This window comes from Marmota monax, unplaced genomic scaffold (assembly GCF_021218885.2).
Source record: "Marmota monax isolate L192 unplaced genomic scaffold, Marmota_monax_Labrador192_F-V1.1 WCK01_AAM20220418_F8-fsc00002, whole genome shotgun sequence".
NCBI lineage: Eukaryota > Metazoa > Chordata > Mammalia > Rodentia > Sciuridae > Marmota > Marmota monax.
In genome coordinates, this window is record NW_026693571.1 from 29,524,035 (window position 1) to 29,550,013 (window position 25,979).

A 25,979-nucleotide genomic window follows, 5' to 3' on the forward strand; every position below is an offset into this window, starting at 1 on the left:
CACTCTTTTTCTCTCTCTCATTCAAGTTTTGTGAAACTTAGACATCACTTTTCCAAAAAGCCTTCTCTTATATTTATAAATTTTATTTGTGCCTACTTTTCTCTAGCTATTTTAAGAGCAAGAAGAGGCTAATGCTCAGGAGTTCAAAGGTAGGGACATAAGCTAGGAAAGGCTGTACATTTCAACACACAGAAGACAATATTTTTCATGTTAGGAAAAATTGCTCCCAATTCCATGTAAAGGTACAGGGCAGAGCCTCTGACCAAAGCTGCCCAGGGAAAAATGAAAACTTTAAGAAACCTCTTCAGCAGTTTGGCAGGTTGGTCATTCACTTATATGTCTAAAGTGAAATGGCATTTGGCAAATTGGTCAGCTTCACTCTGTTCAATAATTTACCATCCTTCCAAAATTACTGAAGCAGAATCACATTTGTCTGCCCCGGGGATACAGAAATATAATGGGCTCTGGTTGAATGTAAATTAGAAATAGATATGTTAACACTTGCTTCTCTCTCTCTCTCTCTCTCTCTCTCTCTCTCTCTCTCTTTCATTTTGCTTCCCAACTTGTGAAAAAATAGCAACAAATCAAATTATGTCAAAAACTGTTCATAAGATCAAGTAACAGCAGGATTCCTCACCTGGGTAAAACACAGCCAAAACAATTTTTAAATTTGATGCTATACATATGTTTTATATTCATTTCCCAGTTCAAATTTGCTCAAGCAACACCTCTGAGCACCACAATATCTCTTTAAAATCTCTTTTTTTATCCTGGAACTTTTAAACTAAAACATATAAACATAAAAAACTTCATTCTTTTATTCTACTGTAATACTTTTTTCATCCATAAGCAATTAAGATTACTTGATTTTTTTTTTCTGTGTAATGATATCTTTTTGAGATTGATTGGCTCATGATAGGTTAGAATCTCTTAGTTGTTAATAACTTTTTCTTAATATGTAACCTTTGAAGATATCACCTGCCAAATATTTTCTTTATGTAAATGTAAACAGGTTAGCTAGTTATTTGTGTTTAAATTATCTACCTGTAACATTTCTTGAAATGAAAGACTTGACTGTACATTTTAGCCTTTATTGAAAAATAGTGTTGAGGGCTGGGTTGTGGCTCAGCGATAAAGCACTTGACTCCTATATGTGAGGCACTGGGTTCAATCCTCAGCAACACATAAAATTAAATAAACAAAACTATTTGTCTATCTACAACTAAAAGAAAATACTAAGTGCTAAAATAAATTCTAACTATTTAAAAAAATAGTGTTGAAAATAAACTGATGCCATTAGAGTTAAAAATCTCTACTAATATTTTCTTCCAGATTATTTTGTGTGTAGCACACATGTATTTTTTCTAAAATTATTAGGTTCAGATTATTTATTTACAATTGCATTTTATTTTTCAATTTTTATTTATCAATTACATTGATACATTCCATGTCATTAAATAATCTTTTTAGCTTTAATCCACTGTAGAAGCAGAATAGCTTAGTGTGCCATGGGGATATATAGCCTGTGTTTTCATTCTGACTCTGCTCTTACTAGCAATTTTACCTGTGTATAGTACTTATTCAATTTGTGTTCCTCTTTCCTTGACTTTGAAAGTGGGATTATAATACTACCTACTTCACAGGGAGTAGCAGAATTGTTTGAGTCAATCCACAAATTGCTTAGAACACTGCACATGTAGTTCAATCAGCAACCAATATCATTATGTCTATGATTTATGTAACCTTTTAAATTGAATATCTAGTTGACTCCAAAGTTGAAAATATCAACTACTTTAAGTTTTTTTTTTTTTTTTACTCAAATAAGGATGTTCATCTTTTCACAAGTGCACTGAAGCAGAATTTCAAAGTGGCTAGCTGTCACTGAAACTTTTTTTTATAATTTTTTATTAACAAGTAAAATTGTATGTATTACTGAGTTTCAATGTGATATTTCTTTATATGACTACAACATGCTTGCTGAATTTTATGAATTAAATATATTTTTAATATATAATAATATTTTAATCCTGTATCATGATGCATTTTCATGTATTTTTATTGTTTTTTCTTTCATATAGCTTTGTATAATAACTATTTCTAATATTTTTTAGTTGTAGGTGGACACAATGCCTTTAATTCTTTTTATTTATTTTTATGTGGTGCTGAGGATGAAACACAGTGCCTCATCCAGGCTAGGCAAGCACTCTAGCACTAAGCCACAATCCCAGCCACTATAATTATTTTTAATTCGACATCTAGATGAAACCATTCTTTTTAATTTTACAGTACTAAAAATATTATATTCTCAATGTGAATGGTTTTTATTGGTTTCCTAAAAAATTAATAACTATATAAAAAATGTACAAAATCAATACTACTGAAAGTGTGTAGGCTAAGTGGTTTAGAAGAGCCTTGCCTTTAGGCATTTTCCCTAGATCAAAATTTACCTCCTTTGCGGCATCCATTTCCAAACCACTGAAGTGAATTTTCAGAGTTACTCTAAACATGTACAAGCAATTATGAACTGTGAACTTAGGATGTACACGGGTTTATACCTTTTTTCCTATTAAGTACATTTTAAAGATGTTTCAAATTAAATCTTACATTTCTACCTCATTTTTAAAAGTGCTTAATATTCCTTTGTCTCAATAACTAAGCATTTAATTTTGATTTGTTTCATTTTTCCTCAATATTACTTTAGGAAAGTGTTACCAATAGGAAATGTGTTTGATATCTTGTCTGAGTCATTAGAGTGACTGTCTATTGCTTTTAGACATAAAAACTAAAGCAAGCAAGCCAACACATAAAGACATAAAACTATACATCCTGCAATGATTTTTGAACTTGCATATTCTCAATGAATTCTTTAAAATAATTGCAATTCTATTTCTTCACATTGTGCATGTCTTCACATATAAATATATGAATGTGTATATAGTATATACATACACATATGTGTACGTGTGTGTTTACTCTGTATGTCTTTTTACTAACTTTTCTATTTTAATTGGAACCTGATGAATTTTCTAATCTATATACTATACATAGGTCTTCTTTTTTCAGTTCCAAAAATATTGTTTTCCATTAATACTTATATTAATTGCTGACAATACAGCTTTGATTTTTTTCACTCAAGAACATAAACAGTGTTGGAGATGTCCTTTGTAGCTATCATTTGCATTTTTCTTCAATTCTAAAATTTAAGGAAATTGTATTATGCTTTTTCCCAGCATCACTCATTTGATTTTTACTTTATCAAGTTTACTCCTGTTTCCTTGAATATAGTTTTTAATTCTGATAATAATTTTTTACTCTCTTTATGAAGCTTTCTTTCTAAACACTATTCATTTGTCTTCATATAGTTTTGCTGTCATTGCAAACTTCTCACTCTTTCTAATAGACTTTATACTTCTTGAAGTGTTCAGTATCTTTTTCATAGATTTAGTATTATTTTAAATTTTATTATGTATTTCAAGCAATAAATTACTTTTTCCTGTAGAATTACTTCCAAATGTATGTTTATCATTCTTGGATATCTTTTTCATACTTATTAAGCACATTTTAAAATTTAATGATAGTTTATTTTGTTGATTTTGTTCTTTCATTTCCTCTTTTTAATAAAGATTCCTATATTAAAATTGGTATTATGTATTGAGCAATGGGAATGTTAACTTCCATTGTCCAGTTAATCAGTGTATACATTGATGTTCATACCTCTAAGCCCATTTCTCAGTTTACTGGGCATTCTTCTGTCCTTTTTAAAACTATTTCCTATTCCAACATTCAATGCACATTGAATATTTCTTTTCTCAAATTTCAAGGATTGATTCATTCATCTCTTTCTTTCTTCCTTCATTTCTTTCTTCTCTCTCTCTCTCTCTCTCTCTCTCTTTCTTTCTTTCTTTCTTTCTCTTTCTTTTTTTTGTGTGTATTGTTGGGTAGAGGTGAAAGGGTGCTGGGAATCAAGCCCAGATATGTTGATAGGCAAATGTTCTACCACTGAGCCATATACCCACCCCAGTTGCCTTTATCATACATTTAATGAAGAAATATCAAAAGATAAGTGACCAAAAAGAAATAAAGTAGGAATGACTGTGATGTACTAAAGACATTGCACCCTGCCTAATATTCTGTTTGATATAAACCCTGATGTCATAAAGAAGAGAAATTGATAGAGGAGCTGACTGCCTATTTTATAAAAGCCTAAGTTGTTCACTAATTCATTTTTTTCCATCGAGCTCAACAAATTTTTCAGTTAATAAAAAAATCTCTGATCTCTGCAAATACATTGCTTATCTGTCCAAATTTTGGATTAAATGTTTAACTTCACAAATATTTCAGTGAATAAAGGGAGCTTCTGGTCAAATGTGTTTATACAACCTGATATATAGCTAAATATTTTTATATACATGTGTGTTTGTGTGTGTGTGTGTGTGTGTATATATATACATACATATATATATATATATATATATATATATATATATATACATATACATATACATATATATACACACACACACAAACACACATACACATTACTTCCTCTCTTTATAGATTTCAGCAAGCAAAAATATACTTTGAAACTTTCACATTAACTATAAATATGCATTCTTATTTCACAAATATATTCCTATCTGCCCTCTGGATGACTTGGCCTTGTTGTAGGTTTCTCTTCTTGTAAAACTGTATATTCTCTAGAAAGCAATGTCACTGGTCCCTTGTAAATGTGAATGTGACATTATAAAAATCCACTTACAGCTCTTACTGGGTATTTTTAATAAAGGCATGTTTTTACAATAGCTATTCAAGGCCCAGAAGCTTCTTCGGCATTCTAGTGGCCCAAAAGGATTGACATACCCCCATGATTCCCTTCCAGTGACATTTAGCATATTTAGTTTTAAAAGCTAATCAATCATGCCTTATGAGATATGCCATTTAAAAAATAGTTTGGCTAAGAATATAATTCAATATATTTAAGGGAATAAAAGCTGTGAGAATGATTAAAATGGAAATTGTCTAGATGGAGGAAGTAGCTAGTTAAGTGCCACAGGGTTAGTTCTGCATATAGATAGATCAGCAGTGCCATTATAAGGAAATACATCTTTGCAATTTACATACATCAGAATATTCAAGGTGCTGGAGACACACCGGCAGGGAAAATCACCTAAAATAAGTGAACTAAAAAGAGATATAGAAAATGTGAGCCGAACACCAAATGAGTTTCATCTACAGAGTATGAGAAAAAAGTTATTTGAAATTCAGTTATTTTATAACCAAGAGATCCTAGGAATCAACATTCTGAAAAGACTTAGATGACCTCACTATTCATTTTGAATCCAATCCATGTTGTGAATTAATTAAAACTTAATGACAAATGTTGAATAGAATTCATCATTAAAACAAATAAATGTAAAAGCGTTCTAAAAAGTAAAAGGAATTTTGCTAAGTAAAATGTTTGCATTTAATTCCCCAGCTGTGTTTTCACATCATTGAGAGGATGAAAATAAAGTAATATTAACATATCTGGGAACTAATCCCAGACACCCACATAATCCTTAAGGCAAGGAAATAGAAGCTAGGCATGTCATTAGGAAAAAAAATGAAAGAAAAATACATTTTAAAAGTCTTTTCATTTACATTTGCATCTATATTATGCCATAAGAAGATATTATCTCTCTCTAATTATATTGTAATTCACCAGATATCTGTTATGTCTTTTTACAAATTGAATTACTTTGACCTCTGGATCATTACTGCAGTGATACCTAGTTAAACTAAATCTTCACAAATTGTTTTAAAATTACTATTTTTTCCCAAATTTCTACCAGAGGAAGAGTATGGAGAATTTCTACTTAGCAGCTTTATTCCAAATAAAAACCTGCCTAAATATAATGATATTTTTATTTGTTTGTTTGTTTGTTTCACTTTCTTTTTTGACACAATAGATCTGAGTTCTAGAAAATAGGAGGTCAAAGTTTTCAAAATATGATTCCTGGAGACCTTGACATTGCAAGTAAATAACTCAGTTTGTTTGGGTAAGTAGGGCAAACCTGGTTTGTGGGGCTTTGGCCCCCATTTCCTGATTCAATGTGAGTAGTTCAGATTGTATTTTATTTTTGTTTATCTACTTTAATGAGGAAATATTGACATTCAAGAATCTGTACAGATTTAATGTATATGACTCAGTGGGTTTCCAAGTAATATATTTGTGAAATCATCATGCCAACCAATTTTATAAATATTTTCACCACATGCATAAGTTTATTCTCAGGCTCTTTATTTATTACTTTTAATTTTATTCATTAATTTTTTTCTAATAAACATTCATCATAAGATCTACCATCTTAGCATATTTTAAAATATACACTATGGTATTATTGACTACTGTCGATACAGTTGGTCTCTTAGAGTTAATATCTTGCATAATTCAAATTTATGTCACTTGACAAATACCTCCTTATCTATTCTTCCTCTCAATCTGTGGTAACCACCATTCTACTCTCTGCTTCTACAGATTTACTTTACATTCTTTTATAAGTGAGATCATGTAATATTTGTCCTTCTGTGTCTGGTTTATTTCACTTAGCTTAATGTCCTTAATGGTCATGATGTTGTTGAAAATGACAGAATGTCTTTTTCTTTTAACTTTGAATACTATTCCAAAATGTGTTTGGGGGTGCTGAGCTGCATTTTTTTATCCCTTTATTCATTGTTGAAAATTTAAGTCACTTCCATGTCTTGACTTTTATTTATAATTCTGTAATAAACATGGAAATCAATCCTTTTAATTTTTATTTTACTTTTTGTATCAGACATTGAATCCAATGCACGTAACTACTGAGCCATATCTCCAGCCCTTTTTTAATATTTTATTTAGAGATGGGGTCTTGCTAAGTTGCTTAGGACCTCGCTGAGCTGCTGAGGCTGGCTTTGAACTTTCAATCCTCCTGCCTCAGTCTCCAGAGTCACTGGAATTATAGGTGTGTGCCACTGCACTCATTAAAATCAATCCTTTTATATATATTGTTATTTATTGAAATCAATCATTATTTTTTATTTATTAAAATAAATCCATATGTGTGTATATATGTGTGTATACACACTCACACACACACACACACATACAGAAATGGGATTACTAAATCATATGGTAGTTTGACTTATAATATTTTTGTGGAAACTCCATGCTGTTTTTTATAGTACTTGCATCAGTTTTCATCTCTACCAAGAGTTTCCAAGGGTACTATGTTCTTTGTGTCCTTGCCTACACTCACTATCTTTTATTGTTTGATAAATTCCATTCTCAAATGTGTTATATCTCGTTATGGTTCTAATTTGCATTCCCTTGATGTTTAGTGATCTTGAGCATCTCTTCATATACCTCAAGGACATTTGTCTTCTTTTGGAAATATCTTTGAGACTCTATGCTTATTTTTTAATCAGATTATTTTTTGTTGTTGACTTGTTGGTATTTCTTACATATTTTGGATATTAACTCTATTTCATGGTTACACCTATACAGTTTGTGAATATTTTCTTCCATTCTGTAGGTTTCCATATTCTTTCATTGATTCATTCTTTTGCTGTACAGAGCTTTACAGTCAATCCCATTTACATATTTTTGTTGTTGTTTTCTAAACTTTTTAAATCATATTCAATAAATCATCACCAAAGTCAATTTCACAGTTTACCCTATGTTTTCTTATGGGAGGTTTTATGTTTCAGGTTTTACATTTAAATCCTCAAAACATTTTGAGTTGATTTTTGTATATGGTCTGAGGTTGGAGATGAGTCCCTAAGATTCATAATAGCTAAGCTATGGACCAAAACTAGGTGCCCTTCAACAGATGAATGGAGAAAAAAAATGTATTTACACACAATGGATATTACTCAACCACAAAAAATAGTGAAATTATGGCATTTGCTCGTAAATGGAACTGGAGACTATCATGCTAAGTGAAATAAACAAACTCAAAAAGTCAAATATTTTTTTCTGATAAGTTAAAGCTAATCCAAAAAAAAACAGAGAGAGGGGGGAAAGTGTGGGGACAAATTCCATCAAAATAGAGAAAGATCAGTGAAGTAGATGAAGGGGATTCATAGGGAGAGGAGGCAAGATGGAACAAGAAAATAATAGTGGAATGAATCTGACCTAACTTTCCCTAACATATATGAATATACCACAGTCACTTTTCACCATCATGTGTATCCATGAGACACTAATTAAGAAAAACAAAACTATAAGAAGCAAAAAGATTAGTTGAGGAAAGGGAACAGCAGAGGGGTGGGGGGCTGGAGAGAGGGAATAAGAAAAGGGATAATACTGGTCTTTTTTTTTAGTCAATTGTTTCAGTGCTGTGACAAAAAGACTTGATAAGAAAAGTTAGGAGAGGAAAAGTTTATTTGCAGGCACAGAGTTTCAGATGTATCAGTCCATACATGGCTGACTCCATTTATTGGGGCTCCAGGTGAGGCAGATCATGGCACAAGGATGTAAAGGAGGAAAGTACCTCAAGACATGTCACCAGGAAGCAGAGAGAGACTCTAGTCACCAGATACAAAATATTTTCCTCAAATACATGCCCCCAATGACCCACCTCCTCGAGCACACCCTATCTGCCTTCATTTACCACTTAGTTAATCCCTACTACAAGATTAGTTCACTGATTGGGTTGACGTTCTTATAACTCAATCACTTCACCTGTAAACCCTCTTGCATTGTTTCACATAGGAACTTTTGGGGAACCCACCTCACATCTAAATCATAACAAGACTGAGTTAAAACAAATTATTTCCATGCTTTTATAATTATATCAGAATGAATTCTACTATTATGAATAACCAAAATGAACCAATAAAATCATTCTTACAACTAATAAATGAATTCTAAAAAGTTTCATTATAAAATATCAACATGTTAAGTATCAGTTCCCTTTCTATACACTGATAATGAGCTATCAAAATGAAAATTAAAAATCCCATTTTTTCCAGACTAAATTGATCTGCCAACTAAGTTGTATTTCATTATTCAACTCTATATTGAAAATAATTTAAGTAACTATAACTTATAAAATATGAAAAATAAGTGTGTTGTTATTCAGATTGGTATGACATCCATGATTTTTTTTGACATCCTTGATTTTTAAAAAATCATTTAGCCATACAGAAATATAAGTAGATTTTTCTTTCAATTTTATCATCTTTATCAAAACTGGAAATAATTTTATGATATTATGCTGATTTATAATAAAAACACATTTTTAAAAAATTTCATTATCATGAAAGACTACTCTTTTACTTCAAAATTATGCCTAACAACCCATACCTAGCGCTAGTAAGAGATGTTTTCTTCCCCTTCAGTGATGCCCTTTGCTCAATCCCACAATTCACTTCTCTCAGGAGGTTAATCCTATTTACTTGACCCTACTAAAATTTGGATATAGGAACAACAAAAAATATTTTCATTTAAAAAAGCATGACTTTTTACTATATGGTTGATGATTCTCATATCCTGTCTACTGTGTATACCCAGATTACCTTGGGGTTGCTGCCACTGGAAACTGCATTAACTTAAGCACACTACTGCCACTGAAATTACTAATAGTCTCACATAATGAAAGGGAAGACATTGCCTTTTCTACTGATAAACTCAGCTGTGGGAGCTCAACAGTCTAAATAGTCAACACATCTAAATGTTTGTTTAGGAAATTAAATTTTGAAAGAAAACATAATCTGCACGCACATAGATCTTCCGATTTCCATTATTAAAAAGACCATTTAACTTCTCCTTTTGAATTATGGACATTTAGGTCATTTCACTACATTTATGTCTTAAGCCAAGCATCAAAAGGACTACTAAAATCAATTTTTTAAAACAAAGGCAATTCTGTCTCAGATCACAAATTAAAATTTGAGATAAAAACAAAAATTTACTGATTTAAACTGGTAGCTTTTCTGCATTCTCACCATGTAGTTTTTCAAACCACTTTGAAGTGAAATATATGGCACACAAATTTTTAATCATTTCTGTTTATCCATTTGCACTGACCTGAATAAAATCAGAATAATCTCTAAACTTCTTCAACTATCTCATTCATTCATTCATTCATTTGACAAATATCGAAAATTTGTTGCTTCAGAGGATTGTTTTGGCACTGAGAATACAAGAGTGCATACATAGATCTCTAAAGTCTCACAGAGCTTCCATTCTAAAGGCAAGTGGAAAGAGATAAATTGGTATTTAAAATATCATATGGATGTACTATGGACAATTATCTAAGGTAGAATTCGAGAAGATCTGTTGAATGTGGAGATAAACAAGAGATGCCAGAATAGAGTGAAAAAGGAAGGAATTGTAGGAAGTAGACAATTGAATTAGATATAAGGAAGAACAAGCATATAATTCCCAAGGTAGGAGTAAGTACTCTGTAACAAGGATCAGTATGGAGATAATTATACCAAAAAGAGTTGTAGGTAATCAGGTCACAGATGTAATCAACACTGAATTATGTAGAACTATAGGGTTTTGGATCTGATGTTGAATGCTTAACTAATTACTTGCTTTTTAATGTTTTTTTTCTGGCTGTTATATCAAGATAGCTGTGTAGTAGGCAGACAGCAAAACTAGAAGTGAGAGATCAAAATGTGTTTGTGCACTAATCCAGACTAAAGATTATATTTTGAGTGGATGTATAATGGGTAAAAGGAAAATCATAAATGACTCTTGGAATTTTTCTTTGAACACTTGGATAAGTGGAGTTGCTATCTCCTTAGTTGGGGGAAGAATAAAGGAATAGTTTTCATACATATTATTTTGCATATAACATTTAGGTGCTTATAGACATCTAAGGGAAGGTGTTGAGATAGCATGTAGATTTAGGAGATGAGAGTTTTTAGAAAAGAGATTGACATTGGAATTATAAACTGGAAACCAATGAATTTACAAGTACTTTTATTTAAAACCATAAAACATGAGTTAGTAGAAAATGAAAAGTTCACTCAGCTAGTCCTGAGCACTCCACTATATAAAAATCAGGATGATGAAGCTTGGCCTGACTGTACACACTTCTAATCCCAACTGCTCAGGAAGCTAAGGAAAGAGGATCATAAGTTCAAGGACAGTTTGGTAGATTTAACAAGATAAATCTCAAAATAAAAATAAAAGGGCTGGAGATGTAGCTTAGTGGTAGAGTGCTACTGGGCACAATCCTCAGTATAGCAAAATACATTTTAAAATTGATAAAAAAAAATTCAAGAAGATGAAAAGCATCCATGAAAACAATTGAGAACAGTGAAATTTGGAACATAAGCAAAACTACGTGGTGTGTCATTTAATAACCCAAAAGCATAGTGTGGCCATGCACTGTATAATAACATTTTGGTCAAACAATGAACACAGCTTACATGACAGTGCCACATAAGGTATAATGGAGCTAAAAATTTTATCATTTAATATTTTCACCGTACTTTTTCTATGTTCATAGATGTTTAAACACATAAATTCTTATTGTGATACAATTGCCTGCAGTATTTAGTACAGTAACATTCAAAGCCTAGGAATGTAGTAAGGCATACCATTTAGGTTTGATGTGTATATATTCTAGGACATTCACACAACAAAACTGCCCGACAGCACATGTCTCAGGATGTATCTTCATCAATAAGTGACTCACGACTATCTTTCCTTATAGATAATGATGAAATGTTTTTGGATACTTGGGGATTACAATATTTTAATTTCTGAATTTTGTAAATGAAATATGGGTCTATATACTTTGTCTTACCTGGCTCATCTGAATTCCTTTATGCCCATTGGCTTCCATTTTCAAATGGAGAGGAAAACCACTATATATGTAAAACGTCTCACAAGTAACAGGTTCTCAGTGTATGTTTTATTTTTCCCTTTCTCTCACTATCTTCTTTTGTAAGCATTTTCTTCTCATGGCCACTTTAGTTATTTTAAATATTTTTTAAATATTATTTTAAATATCTTAAATATTTGTTGGCCACTTTAGTTATTTTAAATTTTTATCTATTATATTATCAGTTGTTGAAATAATTTACCTATATAGTTTTACTCTGACATCATGTAGCTTTAAAATTTGTAAAACTTTTAAACTACATTATATAAAATTGGCTTCAAACTTGGAAAGCAAAATATATGTTAAGAGTGACAATGAAGTCACTAGTCTTTGTGCCTATTACATATTAGATGAGAAAGTCACCACAAGCTTTTTTCTTTTTTGGCATTAAGTAAAAATAAGCTGCATATATTTGCCTCTGTAATCAACACAGTATGAATTAAAGCTTCTTTTTTTTCTGTGTAGGAACTATGATTAAAGCTTCTTTTTTTTTCTGTGTAGGAACTATGATATCTAAAACAGATATTTTAATGAAAACTGATATTTTTCTGTATTTTCTTATTTCTAAAAGAGACTGGTTAACATGTAAGGGAGACATTGAGATAGAAAAAACTAAGTGGTTGTCAATGTCTGACTGAAACTAGGGAGCAAGTATCCAATCAGTGGTACAATGGATTCTGCTTACAGAGTGAGCATTCATTACAGGAGACTGGCTGGTGGATTAGAAGATTTGTTAAAGGATTAGGAGATTTTAATACCATTTTGTTTTTCTTCTCTTTCTTTATTCCTCACAATACTGCACATTGTGTATGTTATTTCTAAAATAGTTTATGTCTGGATATTAATAAGTAATGGTTGTCAATTACATAAAATAGGGTTCATTTTTAAATGAAAGAATCAAAGAGGACCTAGAATATAATATTCCTTTGTGCATCCTGGTTCTGAGTAAATTGAATATGAATTTCCGGTTTTGATTTACATTTTCTTTGTGTGAGAAAGTGTGTTGTAAAGTGACCTCAGACCATTTCACACACTTTAATGAGAATCTGCATGCCCTCCAAGTTGTCCCTGTGGATGGAAAGACCTTGAAATAGCTTTTCTCAAAGCATGTAAATGACCAACAAATAGGAAAACATGTTGAGCTTACTAGTAAGTAAGCAGGGAAAGAAAATTTAAAGTATTAAGGTTATATTAAATATTGACAAGTAGGATAGGTTTTTGAGATGGGAATATAATACAAGTTTTACAAGTTTATAGGAGAAGTATATTCACTAGGTGCATACAGAATATATTTCTAGGGAACAATTAGTGATTGATTGTCAAAAATCAAAATACAAAATCTTTGCCAAACAATTCCAGGTCTAAGTAGAATAAAAATGAAAACCCAGGGCTGCGGTCGGCTCAGTGGTAGAGTGTTTGCCTAGCATGTGTAAGGCACTGGGTTTGAATCTCAGTACCTCATATCAATAAATAAAATAAAGGTCCATCAACAACTAAAAAATAAATTTAAAAAAAATGAAAACCCAACCCCAATAATTATGGGGTAGTTAACATAAAGTTTAATTTTGAAACCTATGTGGTTGCTATAAGTGAAAAATATTTACATGAAAATGGGCCTATTTTATAATCGTAAGATGAAAATTAAGAAAGATCATGAAGAGAACGATGTAATTAGTGGTTTTACTGTAGGGACATGTGTATGTTGGAATGCATAATCAATATGTTTTTGTCACTATTGGTATGAGATTTAACTTTTTAATTTCTTCTATAAGGAATGCATTGTTTTTACAGTTTAAAAATAATCTGTATTATGTGAAAGAAACTTTTATATTTTAAAATACTACTTTCCTAGAATATTATGGTGATATTAGCTTTTTCAAAGTAAAGTCTTATAGTAAAAGAAACATCTGCCCTTCTGTTACCTAAATTTTCCCTGTTTTACTTCACCAAGTCTGACTTACAACTGCTTCAACTGAATGTGAAGTAGAAAATGCTCTCTTTGAATCTTCCACACCTCAAATGTACAGTGCAAGTCACATTTCTTGGCAAAACTATCAACAGCATTATGCTAATTAGGTTTTAGTCTCTTTGACCAAAATACCTGGCAACAATACCTTAGAGGAGGAAAAGATTATTGTGGGCTCCTGGTTTAAGAGGTTCAGTCTACTGTCATCCCCATTGCTTTTGGCCCAGATGAGGTGGAGCATCATGGCATGAGGGTGTGGTGGAGGAAAGCTCCGCAGCAGCAAGAGGCAGTTGAGAAAGCAGGGTGGGGAGGAATTGGGCAGCAGGGAAGATGGACCCTTCCAAGGCTCACCCAGTGACCACCTCTTCCAGCCAAGCCCCATCTGCCTACAGTTACCACCCAGTTAGTTCATTCAAACTAGGATGGACTGATAATGTTCCAGCTCTCATAATCTGGTCATTTCACCTCTGAATATCCCTGCATTAACACCAGAGCTTTCAGGGGATACTCATATTCAAATTAGAATAGGCACTTATATGTGTAAAATATGCTTTGGTATATTGTTTTTTCACACATTGGTAAACTATTATTATTTATAACTTACTCTACTATTATTTCTTACTTACAGTAAATTGACCAGAAAAGAGGCAAAACTGTAAATAACAATGTTGTTCAGGTGAAGTTCAGACTTATGACCTAGATTCATTCACTATGTATTCTATTACTAAAAACTTATTCACTTGGACATGGCAACTGTGTTTGATGTGAAACACATTTTCCTAGTATTTAAAAAGTAATATAAGCAACTACTTGGCATTAATTCTGTTTTTTGTTTTCAGAACTAGTCGTTTTGACCTACTTCTGTGGTATGACATTGATTGCTTTTTTATAACATAGTCATCAAATTACTTGAACTAGACGAATTTCAGAATGTTTACAGTCATTTATTTTTTTTCTGCATATCAGCAAATTTTGGTCCTATATTTATCATTTTTTAAACATCTTTATTAGGATATAATTGGAAGCCATATGATTTAATGTATCTGTTGATTTATTTGCCTATTTATTTATGTATTCACTGGGGATTGAACTCAGAGAAGCTTTACCACCAAACAGTTCTTTCTTTATTTTTTGCTTTGAGATGGGGTCTCACTAAGTTCCTGAGGGTCTTACAAAGCTACTAAGGCTTCAAACTTGCAATCCTCCTAACTAAGCCTCTTAAGTCATTGAGATTACAGTCAGATATTATAGTGCCTGGCTTAATTCATACATTTAAAATGTATAATTTGATGTTTATTTTTTTCTTTTTAGCATATTAACATAGTTCTGGAACCATCCTCTCAATCAGTTTTAAAAGAGCCCCATTACTCAAAAGAAAGAAAGAAAGAAATCCTTCCCATTAGTAACCATTGCATACCCACCCCAAACTTTTGTGTAATACTAAATACTAATACTAATAATAATAGAAAAAAAAAGAAATATCCTTTCATTTTCCTGATCTTAGAATACATTCAGTCTGTCAAAGTTAGCATGACATTAGCTTTGGGTTTTTAATAAATGTCCTTTGTTGCCTTTATAAAATAGCTCTCTATTCCTCATTTTTTAGTTTTTTGAATCACAAATGTGTTTGAATTATGTCAAATTTTTTATGCATCTTTTTACTTGTTTATATATGTTTGCTTTCCACTTTATTTGTATGGTCTATTATATTAATTTAGTTTTATATTTTTGGACCAACATGGGGCTTATGAGATAAATGACATTTTATAAGAATGCATTTAATTTTCTATATTGTTCTGGATTAGGTTTATTTGTATTTTGTTAAGCATTTTTGTGTTGACATTTATAAGGGATATTATTGTGTAAATTTCTTTGTTTGACTAGTTTGGGTATCAGGATAATATTAATTTTATAAAATGAGTTATAAAAAGTTTTGTGAAGAATTAGTACTAATTCTTATTTAAAGATTATGTAGAATTTATAGGAAAAGTAATCTGGGCCTGAGCTTTTCTTTGTGTGAAGTTTTTGTTCTAAAAATTTAGTTCCTTTCCTTTGATAGATCCACTAAAATTTTCTATTTCTCATTTGGTCTGTATCTATTGTTTGTTTCTAGGCATTTGCCCATTTCACTCATCTATATAATTTATTGACATAAAGTTGTTCATAGTAGTAGTACTCTCTAACACTCATTATTAATCTTTAGGATTATTAGTGATGCCACTTCTTTCCTTTAGTAATCTGAGCCTTCCATTTTTTCTTGGTTATTTTATGTAAAGGTTTACATATTTTATTAATCTTTCAGAAAGGCCAACTTTTGTAAACCACAGTGAATCTTACCATCACATACAAGGCTGGGGTTCTAATTAGAATAAGATATATTCCGTGCCTGCATAATTATAACAAAATAGATTCTACTGTCACGAATAACTAAAAAGAAGCAATAAATAAAAAAGAAACGACAACTTTTGATTTTGTTGGATTTTTCTATAATCTGTATCATTTATTTTAACCCTATTCTAAATTCCTCATGTCTAATTTTCTTTTTCCAGTAGCTCTAGGCAAATGATTGCATGATTGATTAAACACACACACACACACACACACACACACACACACATATCAAGGGCTACATAGAAGGGGTGTGTGTGTGTGTGTATGTGCATGAAACAAACATTTACACCTATAAATTTCACTGTAAACACTGTTTAAGCTGCATTCTATAAATTTTGATATGCTGGGTGTTTTTATTTTTATTCTTCTTAAATTATTCTTTTAAATTCGTTTTGAGGCATTACCAATTTAGGACTGTGTTAATATCCACATATTTGCCAGTTTCCTAGAATTCCTTATGTTGTAGTTGTCTTACTTTTTTGTGTTCAGACACCATACCTGTATTGCTTCAAGGATTTTGAATTTATTAAGTCTTAATTTATGACTAGCATATGGTGTACCATGGGAAATTTCATATGTGCTTAATAAAATATGTAGTCTGCTATTATGAGTAGCTAGTTCTATTAGATGTGTTAAGTCTGCTTTGTTTATGATGATATTCATTTCTTCTGTTTCTTGTTTGTCTTCTGCTCTGATTGTAGGTGTATCTGTGTTCGTAACTGTTTTATTTTCTTGGTGGATTGACCCTTTGTGATTCTAAAGGCTCTTCCTTATCTCCAGTAACTTTTTCTAAAATTTTATTGTCCTTTTTGGTATTAGTATAACTGCTTAAGCTCTTATGGTTGCTCTCTGAGTGGTATTTTTGTCTCCAATCTCTTCACATTCCATCTGTTTCAGTCTTTAAATTTAAATGTGCCTCATTTATACTCAAATATTTGAATCTTGCTTTTTAATTCAGTATGTCTCTGCCTTTTAATTGTATGTTTGATCATTTACACACAAAGTTGGATTTTCATGTGTCATTTAAATTTATTTTTTCTTTATGTGTCACATCCCTCTCACCATTACTATTTTGTTTTGAATTATGCAAATAGTTTTCAGTGTTATATTTGAAAATTTTTTACTATATTTTTAGAAATCTTTTAGTGGTTGTTTGTAGTCTTCTCATACACATATAAATTTATCAAATATGTTCCAAATTTATATAATTTTATTTCAGTGAGTTAAAGTTGTGAAATTCTTTCTCCATAGTGATGGAAACATAAGTCAGAGCCATTGACACGATGGAACTATTATTTTTTTTTCACTATTAAAAATGAGGCAAATGTTCTCCTTCTGCTGTATCTTCTCAAACTAGGAATGTTGTTAATCTGGAGCTGCTGACACTGCATAGTGAGATTGGTAAAGCAGATAATACTTAAAAAGGGAGAGCTAAAAAATAGAACAAACTGGGTTTCATAGCATGATTTGTGACTTTTGACTATGCAACATCCAGCCATGAGCTTCTTTCTACAGAGTAATTATTACCATTTGGTCTTAGCTATTCTGAGTTAACTTTGTTGTGGAATCAAAAGGGATATGACAATTTTCTTAAGCTTACTAACTATTGCTTACTCATAGTACTGTAGAAAATATGATTTAGACTATCAAAAGTCCTATCTTCTTAAGTAGATATTAATAAAATGTTCTTCATTGTAGCTACCACTAATATTCTCTGAACAATGTTAATATTATTTTGTATTGCCTATTCCACTCTAGTTCAAAAATCCATCAATAAAATACCAATAGTTTTAATTTTGTAATTAATCATTCAATCATAATGTATTTGGGAAATTATTGCATATGTAGTTGATTTTTTTTGTTTCCTGAACATATACCTTTAAGAGATCTTTTACACAATTTAAATGTCCCAGAGTTTACATAATACAATTTGATGATGCAATAAGATTATATTAAAAATAAACTATACATAATTCATTTGTTACTTTAGATTTTAAATAATCAATATATACTTCTCATATAGATGATACAAGTTATGACATATTGCACTATAAGTAAAATTAGCAAATGTTGCCATTGTATATGGCATTTCATAAATATTTTGAATAATAATGTATGCTAATTTGTGTGAATGCAGAATATACAAAAATATATCCAAAAGAAACACCTTTAATATATGTTCCCATAGAACTATAAATTTCCTCATCACTGGCCCTTGTAGGAAAACAATAATAAGATAAAAACTATTTTATTTTCTTTCTACAATTTCTATCTCCCTGATTTTTAAAACAATGATCCAGCTACCCCATTTTGGTTTATACTGACAGGAAATGAAATCATCATATCAAGAGATACATACCCAGGGGCTGGGGATGTGGCTCAAGCGGCAGGGCGCACGCATGGCATGCGTGAGGCCTGGGTTCGATCCTCAGCACCACATACAAACAAAGATGTTGTGTCTGCCAAATACTAAAAAAAAAAATAAATAAAAAATAAAAAAAGAGATACATACCTGCATGCTAATATTTATTGCAGCATTATTCATAGTATCTTAGATAGGAATCAGCCCAGGGTCATAGCAACAGATAAATGGATAAAGTGTATATGGCATATATCTACACAATGGATTATCATGCAGCCAAAAAGAAGACCAAAATCCTAAACTTACATCAAAATGCAAAAAACTGGAGGACATTAAGTTAAGTGAAATAACATAGGCACAGAAAGACAAGTGCTACGTGGACTTGCTCATATAAGCAAATGTAAAAAAATGTCTACATGAGGGGCTGGGGCTATAGCTAATGGTAGAGCACTTGCCTCACACATGCAAGGCACTGGGTTTGATCTTCAGCACCACAAAAAATAAATAAATAAATAAATAAAGATATTTTTAGAAAGTCTACATGAAAGTAGAATAGAGATTAGAAAGAATGTGAAGTGGAGGAAAGTGGAAAATAATGGTTGTTTTTATCAGTGCACGCTGTATGCATGAATGGGAATATCATTCTAAACACCATAAATACGTATAATGAATACATGTTAGTAAAAAAAGGTATTCAGCAAAATTTTGGTCACAGAAAAGAGGAAAAGACTGGCTAACTTACAAATGCCAAATGTTTTCTCTGAAATAAGGAGACTGATTCATAGTAGGGTAGGGACAGGGAGCATGGGAGGAATAGACGAACTCTAGATAGGGTAGAAGGTTGGGAGGGGAAGGAATGGCGCAGGAGGTTAGAAATGATGGTGGAATGTGAGGAACATCATTATCCAAAGTACATGTACGAAGACACGAATGGTGTGAATATACTTTATATACAACCAACGATATGAAAAACTGTGCTCTATATATGTAATATGAATTGTAATGCATTCTGCAGTCATATATTTTAAAAATTAATTTAAAAAAGAAAAAAGAGGCAAAGATAATATGATAGAAGTTTTTATTTGAAAATATTAAGAAACAACTTATATAACTGATCCTATTTGTTATAAAGACTGAAAACCTAGTCATTGAAGGATTTTTATGGCATGGAACAAATTTAAGGGGGATATTAAAAAATAAAACTGTTTTTCTCTGACACACAGAGTAGGACTCAGAGTTGTTCGAGATTTTATGGGTTATTAATTTTTGATAATTTTGTTATTTGTTAATATATTTAATGCTAAATTGTAGTAGAACACTGCCTATTTGAAATACTCTATTAATTATCATTGTTTCAGAAAATATTGACTATAAATATAAATTATTTTTGGTAACTACAAGTGAGACAAGATCTTCAATTTTTTTTTTTTTGCCTGTGAAATGGGGCATTGTCTTTGATACTGTTAGTCCCCGAGTTTAAATGAAAGAGTTAGAGAACTTTCAATTTTCACAATATATAAAAAATTCCACACTTAAATAATGTGTATTCATGTGAACTTTCTACAAACTGGAATTTTTTGAGCAGTCTTTCATTTTTTTTGATTGATAGACTACATATTTATGAAAGCTAGAAAGTGTTTTCATGGGATAAAATAGTAACAGTTAATTTCTTATGTTTATATTCTTGTTTGGTATATTGCTCCATTTCTGTGTTATCAAGCTTAAATTCAAAATGTCAATGAAACAAATGCACTGTCTCCAGATCAAATCCTGTTAAAGATTTTTTTAATTTTCCTTATTTGTAATATGTTCTCTTATTTTATATCACCATTAAAGAATAATTAGTTATGCTTTTTTACCATTATGTAATAAAATTTAAATGCACAATATCAGGAAAAGAAAATGTGTTTGCAAATTAAGCATTTGCATATATCAGTACAGTTAGTATAATGAAAAGACATGGTTTTGTCTAGACATACTAAATGGCTTCATTTTCATTAGTAAGAATTATTAGTATGTTTAGAAGGATTATATGCATACTTGTACATTTTCATCTTTATGCTTTAAAAGTTTCATGGTATTAAGACATTTGTAGCATAATAAATAATATATAATTTAGTCTTGTAGTTATTCCTTTTCAATTCTTAAGTCTTCCAATATATGTATCATAAAAATTTTTCAGTTTCTAATAACAAAATATTATAGTCATTAGTTTATTGAACATTATTTTTCTTTTTTTTTTTTTAAATTTTTTATTGTTGGCTGTTCAAAACATTACATAGTTCTTGATATATCATATTTCACAATTTGATTCAAGTGGGTTATGAGCTCCCATTTTTACCCCATATACAGATTGCAGAATCACATCAGTTACACATCCATTGATTTACATATTGCCATACTAGTGTCTGTTGTATTCTGCTGCCTTTCCTATCCTCTACTATCCCCCCTCCCCTCCCCTCCCCTCCCCTCCCCTCCCCTCTTCTCTCTCTGCTCCCTCTACTGACATTCGTTTGTCCCCCTTATATTATTTTTCCCCTTCCCCTCACTTCCTCTTGTATGTACTTTTGTATAACTCTGAGGGTCTCCTTCCATTCCCATGCATTTTCCCTTCTCTCTCCCTTTCCCTCCCACCTCTCATCCCTGTTTAATGTTAATCTTCTTCTCCTGCTCTTCGACCCTACTCTGTTCTTAGTTACTCTCCTTATATCAAAGAAGACATTTGGCATTTGTTTTTTAGGGATTGGCTAGCTTCACTTAGCATAATCTGCTCTAATGCCATCCATTTCCCTGTAAATTCTATGATTTTGTCATTTTTTAATGCAGAGTAATACTCCATTGTGTATAAATGCCACATTTTTTTTATCCATTCATCCATTGAAGGGCATCTAGGTTGGTTCCACAGTCTAGCTATTGTGAATTGTGCTGCTATGAACATAGATGTAGCAGTGTCCCTGTAACATGCTCTTTTTAGGTCTTTAGGGAATAGACCGAGAAGGGGAATAGCTGGGTCAAATGGTGGCTCCATTCCCAGCTTTCCAAGAAATCTCCATACTGCTTTCCAAATTGGCTGCACCAATTTGCAGTCCCACCAGCAATGTACAAGTGTACCCTTTTCCCCACATCCTCGCCAGCACTTGTTGTTGTTTGACTTCATAATGGCTGCCAATCTAACTGGAGTGAGATGGTATCTTAGGGTGGTTTTGATTTGCATTTCTCTGACTGCTAGAGATGGTGAGCATTTTTTCATGTACTTGTTGATTGATTGTATGTCCTCCTCTGAGAAGTGTCTGTTCAGGTCCTTGGCCCATTTGTTGATTGGGTTGTTTGTTCTCTTATTGTCTAATTTTTTGAGTTCTTTGTATACTCTGGATATTAGGGCTCTATCTGAAGTGTGAGGAGTAAAGATTTGTTCCCAGGATGTAGGCTCTCTATTTACCTCTCTTATTGTTTCTTTTGCTGAGAAAAAACTTTTTAGTTTGAGTAAGTCCCATTTGTTGATTCTAGTTATTAACTTTTGTGCTATGGGTGTCCTACTGAGGAATTTGGAGCCCGACCCCACAGTATGTAGATCGTAGCCAACTTTTTCTTCTATCAGACGGCGTGTCTCTGATTTGATATCAAGCTCCTTGATCCATTTTGAATTAACTTTTGTGCATGGCGAGAGAAAGGGATTCAGTTTCATTTTGTTGCATATGGATTTCCAGTTTTCCCAGCACCATTTGTTGAAGATGCTATCCTTCCTCCATTGCATGCTTTTAGCCCCTTTATCAAATATAAGGTAGTTGTAGTTTTGTGTATTGGTTTCTGTGTCCTCTATTCTGTACCATTGGTCCACCCGCCTGTTTTGGTACCAGTACCATGCTAAAAGTATACTTTGAAGTCTGGTATTGCTATACCGCCTGATTCACCCTTCCTGCTTAGCATTGTTTTTGCTATTCTGGGTCTTTTGTTTTTCCATATGAATTTCATGATTGCTTTCTCTATTTCTACAAGAAATGCCGTTGGGATTTTGATTGGCATTGCATTAAACCTGTAGAGAACTTTTGGTAATATCGCCATTTTGATGATGTTAGTTCTGCCTATCCATGAACAGGGTATATTTTTCCATCTTCTAAGATCTTCTTCTATTTCTCTCTTTAGGGTTCTGTAGTTTTCATTGTATAAGTCTTTCACCTCTTTTGTTAGGTTGATTCCCAAGTATTTTATTTTTTTTGAAGATATTGTGAATGGAGTGGTTGTCCTCATTTCCATTTCAGAGGATTTGTCGCTGATATACAGGAATGCCTTTGATTTATGCGTGTTGATTTTATATCCTGCCACTTTGCTGAATTCATTTATTAGCTCTAATAGTTTCTTTGTAGACCCTTTTGGGTCTGCTAGGTATAGAATCATGTCATCTGCAAATAGTGATAATTTAAGTTCTTCTTTTCCTATTTTGATGCCTTTAATTTCTTTCGTCTGTCTAATTGCTCTGGCCAGTGTTTCGAGAACTATGTTGAACAGAAGTGGAGAGAGAGGGCATCCCTGTCTTGTTCCAGATTTTAGAGGGAATGCCTTCAATTTTTCTCCATTCAGAATGATGCTAGCCTGAGGCTTAGCATAGATTGCTTTTACAATATTGAGGTATGTTCCTGTTATCCCTAGTTTTTCTAGAGTTTTGAACATAAAGGGATGCTGTACTTTGTCAAATGCTTTTTCCGCATCTATCGAGATGATCATATGATTCTTATTTTTAAGTCTATTGATGTGGTGAATAACATTTATTGATTTCCGTATATTGAACCAGCCTTGCATCCCAGGGATGAATCCTACTTGATCATGGTGCACAATTTTTTTGATAAGTTTTTGTATCCGAGTGGCCAGAATTTTATTGAGGATTTTTGCATCTAGGTTCATTAGAGATATTGGTCTGTAGTTTTCTTTCTTTGAAGTGTCTTTGTCTGGTTTAGGTATCAGGGTGATGTTGGCCTCGTAGAATGAATTTGGAAGTTCTCCCTCTTTTTCTATTTCCCGAAGTAGCTTGAAAAGTATTGGTATTAGTTCCTCTTTAAAGGTTTTGTAAAACTCTGCTGTATACCCATCTGGTCCTGGGCTTTTCTTAGTTGGTAGTCTTTTGATGGTTTCTTCTATTTCCTCAATTGATATTGGTCTGTTTAGGTTGTCTATATCCTCCTGACTCAATCTGGGCAGATCATATGACTTAAGAAATTTATCTATGCCTTCACTATCTTCTAATTTATTGGAGTATAAGGATTCAAAATAATTTTTGATTATCTTCTGTATTTCTGAAGTGTCTGTTGTGATATTGCCTCTTTCATCCCGTATGTTAGTAATTTGAGTTCTCTCTCTTCTTCTCTTCGATAGCATGGCTAAGGGTCTGTCGATTTTGTTTATTTTTTCAAAGAACCAACTTTTAGTTTTGTCAATTTTTTCAATTGTTTCTTTTGTTTCGATTTCATTAATTTCAGCTCTGATTTTAATTATTTCTTGCCTTCTACTTCTTTTGCTGTTGTTTTGCTCTTCTTTTTCTAGGATTTTGAGATGAAGTATGAGATCATTTATTTGTTGGTTTTTTCTTTTTTTAAGGAATGAACTCCAAGCAATGAATTTTCCTCTTAGAACTGCTTTCAATGTGTCCCATAGATTCCGATATGTTGTGTCTGTGTTTTCATTAATCTCTAAGAATTTTTTAATTTCTTCCTTGATGTCTTCTATAACCCATTGATCATTCAGTAACCTATTGTTCATTCTCCAAGTGATGTATTCTTTTCCCTTCCTTCTTTTATCGTTGATTTTCAGTTCCATTCCATTATGATCAGATAGGATGCATGGTATTATCTCTACTCCTTTATATTGTCTAAGAGTTTCCCTGTGACATAATATATGATCTATTTTTGAGAAGGATCCATGTGCTGCTGAGAAAAAAGTGTAACTGCTTGATGTTGGGTGGTATACTCTATATATGTCAATTAAGTCTAGGTTATTAATTGTGTTATTGAGTTCTATAGTTTCCTTATTCAACTTTTGTTTGGAAGATCTGTCCAGTGGTGACAGAGGTGTGTTGAAGTCTCCCATGATTATTGTATGGTGGTCTATTAGACTCTTGAACTTGAGAAGAGTTTGTTTGATGAACATAGCTGCACCATTGTTTGGGGCATATATATTTATGATTGTTATGTCTTGTTGGTGTATGGTTCCCTTGAGCAGTATGTAGTATCCCTCTTTATCCCTTTTGATTAACTTTGGCTTGAAATCTATTTTATTTGATATGAGTATGGATACTCCTGCTTGTTTCCGAAGTCCATATGAGTGATATGATTTTTCCCAACCTTTCACCTTCAGCCTATGTATGTCTTTTCCTATCAAATGCGTCTCCTGTAGGCAGCATATTGTTGGGTCTTGTTTTGTGACCCATTCTACTAGCCTGTGTCTCTTGATTGGTGAGTTTAAGCCATTAACATTTAGGGTTATTATTGAGATATGGGTTGTTCTTCCAGCCATATTTGTTTATTTATGTTACTAAACATGGTTTGTTTTCCTCTTTGATTATTTTCCCCCCTTTAGTGTCCTACCTCCCACTGTTGGTTTTCATTGTTATTTTCCATTTCCTCTTCCTGTAATGTTTTGCCAAGGATGTTTTGAAGAGATGGTTTTCTAGCTGCAAATTCTTTTAACTTTTGTTTATCGTGGAAGGTTTTAATTTCATCTTCCATCCTGAAGCTTAATTTCGCTGGAAACACAATTCTTGGTTGGAACCCATTTTCTTTCAGTGTTTGAAATATGTTATTCCAGGATCTTCTAGCTTTCAGAGTCTGTGTTGAAAGATCAGCTGTTATCCTGATTGGCTTACCCCTAAATGTGATCTGCTTCCTTTCTCTTGTAGCTTTTAAAATTCTCTCCTTATTCTGTATGTTGGGCATCTTCATTATAATGTGTCTAGGTGTGGGTCTCTTATGATTTTGCACATTCGGCGTCCTGTAGGCTTCTAGGATTTGGGGTTCTGTCTCATTCTTCAAGTCTGGGAAGTTTTCTCGTATTATTTCATTGAATAGATTGCTCAATCCTTTGGTTTGAAACTCTGTCCCTTCCTGTATCCCAATGACTCTTAAATTTGGTCTCTTGATGTTATCCCATATTTCTTGGATGTTCTGCTCATGGTTTCTTAACAGTCTTGCTGAGCTGTCTATGTTCTTTTCAAGTTGAAATACTTTATCTTCATTGTCTGATGTTCTGTCTTCTAAGTGTTCTACTCTGCTGGTAGTATTCTCAATTGAGTTTTTAAGTTGGCTTATTGCTTCCTGCATTTCTAGGATTTCTGTTTGTTTGTTTTTTATAACCTCTATTTCCCTGTGTAGTTGATCTTTTGCTTCTTGGATTTGTTTATGTAATTCAT

The 25,979-nt window shown here is 32.2% G+C and overlaps 1 protein-coding gene across 4 annotated transcripts in view; it reads left to right on the plus strand.

The window, feature by feature from the left end:
* The window catches only part of Fstl5 (follistatin like 5), a 781,198-nt gene that overhangs the window by 464,823 nt on the left and 290,396 nt on the right, over nucleotides 1–25,979 (plus strand). The gene's annotated exons all lie outside the window — the stretch shown is intronic.